Consider the following 3,530-nt stretch of genomic DNA (forward strand, 5'->3'; position numbering starts at 1 on the left):
CTTTTACCCACGCAAAATAGGGTTCCTTGGACAGGATTTTCTTCTTGCCCCAGTCTTGGTCAATCCATATTATGGTTTTCCAAGTTCTTGTTACTCTCTTCATAGTTTGACAAAAAAAATCAGAGCTCCGTAGTTCGGAGTAGAAAATGTTTGTGTGTTTGGTTGATTTTACCTTTTAGAAAGGGGTTTTCGTAGAGGGTGCCCTAAGGCACAAAAATTAGGTTTGATAGGTTGTGTTGATCTTACCCTAAACAAGGGTTTATTGAAAATAATTTCTGATTAGTTTGCACTAAAGTCTAGGGGCGTAGGTGAATATTCTAGACAACAAGGCAAAATGCTCCATTCTCACTCATTTTCCACCACTTAAGTCTCGTGGCGCACAATATTAATTGTAGTTATTAGATGTTTTGAATTTGATTAAGAAAAATCTGCTTGAAGTTGGATAAGGGTTTGTTTGTTTGAAACAACCTGCTGCAGAATCTGCTTTTTGCCATTTTGTGTAAAGAGTGATTTCTTGCACATGGAGTCGAGTTATTGGCTTGGAGAGGATTTCGCACGCATGATGACCTTGATTCATACGTCAATACCATTTTTTATATGTTTCTTTACCATTGGGACCAAAAGACGTGAGTTAGAAGGCTTGGCATCTTGACTTGCACATTCGAACTGGTGTGCAATTGGCTTGTGCGCCGAGACAAAACACCAACTTTGAAGCAAGGCCAAATAAAAATGGCTCGTGCACTTTGCTTCAATTTTGGGTCATTTATTATTTGCTATGAACTTGAATGAATGCAAAAAGAACCGTGTTAAAAGGGCTTGTGGTTTGGAAATTGCAAGGTGTTAAAGTAGAGGTCATGACATGATTTTAGGGCATGTCGGACCAACTTGGCCAATAGCAAAATTGAAGCATTTCCTCAATTAATTAGGTCTTGGACCTTGAAGAAAAAATTGAGAGGAGGTTATTTGGGACATTTTTCTTGAAGTCGAATTTAAAAATATTAAAAAATGAAGAAGTTATGGTCATTGGAACTTCCCATAGGCCATTCTTGCTAAAGTGTGACCGGCCACCATGGCCTAGTTTTAGGGTTATTGTGATTTCTTGCTTTTCAAGCCAAGGTGATGGATGTTTTAAGTTCATATGATCATATCATGATGGGAAATGAAGTTTGGACTTTTTTGGAATTATTTTAGGTCAAATTGGTGGGTGGATCAAGTCATGGAAAGTTGAAAAATCAAGTATAAACGAAATACCTGCAACATGGATTGGATGGATGTTTCAATGGTTGGTTGTGTTTGTAATGGACATAAAATGATGTTGTTGATGTTGAATGAGTGGTAGGGTGATTTGATGGCCAAAAATGAGGAATGTTAATGATCAAAGAAACTCAAACTAGGGTTTCTTGAGCGACAAGTTTCATCAAGAACCATGGACAGAAGAATTAGGGTTTGAAGTGTAGGGATCCTATTGAGATGTTTAAAGGGTATGAGGCATGAAAAAAATTTGAATTTGAGGGATCCTCGATGGCAAGGTCAATATCCATGGTGAAACAAGAATTGTGAAAGCCAAATGAGGGAACTTGGGTTTGGTCATTATGTGACTAGATGACTCTTGAAACTTCTTTAAAAAGGGGACTCACAACCCAAACTGGGTTTGGGGAGTGAGTGGGATTCATGAGTGGTCCTCTTAGCTTTGTGGGATGCTTGAGGATGATAATGGGGTAAAGGTGGCTTGGGCACACCTCCACATGGCAAGAGGCTCTAAGCTTTTGCAGATGAATCCCATGCCTTGGGCTTAGGAATTATTATGGTCATTATATACAAATGCAAATGAGATGATATGAATGGGATGTATGATTAGGGGTTAGGTGCTCAAGAAGATGATATGGAGTAGGGAAAATTTGAGGGTATGACAACAGTCCTCTCCTCGAGCAATCAAATGCTCTAACAACCAACTCACTCGGTTTGATTACTAGACATTCATTTGGATAACAAACTCTTGGTCCCCGGGGAGATTCCCTCATGATGGTTTGTACGATAACCTCAATTAGTGGCCGACTCTCTTAGAGGTATTGATGATCGTCGAGGTTACGGCTTCAGGATCCCTATCTCCATTAGAGTTCGGGACCCCAAGACCCCCTTTTTAGAACATTTAACCTTGGTCGGGCTAGACCATTGATCGTGTAGTCTAGATCCCCAAGGATCTTTCCTCGCGAGGGACGATACGGAGATCTCATTAAGAGTAGATTTCTTTGATGGAGATGTCGACTGGCAAGTAAAGTGACATAAGTGGCAGGCAGTCAAGGGAGTCCATGACTCTAAGAGTAGTGTCTTATGCCCAATCTCTCAAAAGACCTAGATCTTTGAAAGTGAGAACCCATTTTTGAAAAGTAGTCATTACTAAACCTAAACCCTCATCACAGTAATCCCCGACCTATGAACCACATGCCTATGTTTCATGGAAACTAATAAAAACTATCCATGCATGCACTCATGAACATTCATACATCATTAATCAATAAGAAAAGCTCTTAAGGATTTTGTTTGTTTAAACGCAGGAAATAAAAAAAAATCTACGAACACAATCGTGGATCACACGGCTAGGAAAACCTTCTCTTTCAGATTCAAGACTCCATATATTGACATTTTGAAGGTCCTTTTCTCTAGGGTAACGTCCCTCAATCCTAGCGATCCTAGCCCTCTCTTTTACCCACACAAAGTAGGGTTCCTTGGCTAGGATGTTCTTCTTGCCCCAGTCTTGGTCAATCCAAATTATGCTTGTCCAAGTTCTTGTTACTCTCTTCATAGTTTGACAAAAAAAATCAGAGCTCCGTAGTTCGGAGTAGAAAATGTTTGTGAGTTTGGTTGATTTTACCTTTTAGAAAGGGGTTTTCGTAGAGGGTTCCCTAAGGCACATAAATTAGGTTTGATAGGTTGTGTTGATTTTACCCTAAACAAGGGTTTATTGAAAATAATTTCTGATTAGTTTGCACTAAAGTCTAGGGGCGCAGGTGAATATTCTAGACAATAAGGCAGAATGCTCCATTTTCACTCATTTTCCACCACTTAAGCCTCGTGGCGCAGAATATTAATTGTAGTTATTAAATGTTTTAATTTGATTAAGAAAAATTTGATTGACGTTGGATCAAGGGTTAGTTTGTTTGAAACAACCTACTACAGAAATTGCTTTTTGCCATTTTGTACAAAGAGTGATTTCTTGCACATGGGGTCGAGTTATTGGCTTGGAGAGGATTTGGCACGCATGATGACCTTGATTAATACGTGAATACCATTTTTTATATGTTTCTGTACCATTGGGACCAAAATAAGTGAGTTAGAAGGCTTGGCATGTTGACTTGCACATTCAGACTAGTGTACAATTGGCTTGTGCACCAAGACAAAACACCAACTTTGAACCAAGGCCAAATAAAAATGGCTCGTGCACTTTGCTTCAATTTTGGGTCATTTATTCTTTGCTATGAACTTGATTGAATGCCAAAAGAATCGTGTCAAAAGGGCTTGTGGTTTGGAAA

Source organism: Lathyrus oleraceus, chromosome 7 (genome assembly GCF_024323335.1).
Source record: "Lathyrus oleraceus cultivar Zhongwan6 chromosome 7, CAAS_Psat_ZW6_1.0, whole genome shotgun sequence".
Classification (NCBI taxonomy): Eukaryota; Viridiplantae; Streptophyta; class Magnoliopsida; order Fabales; family Fabaceae; genus Lathyrus; species Lathyrus oleraceus.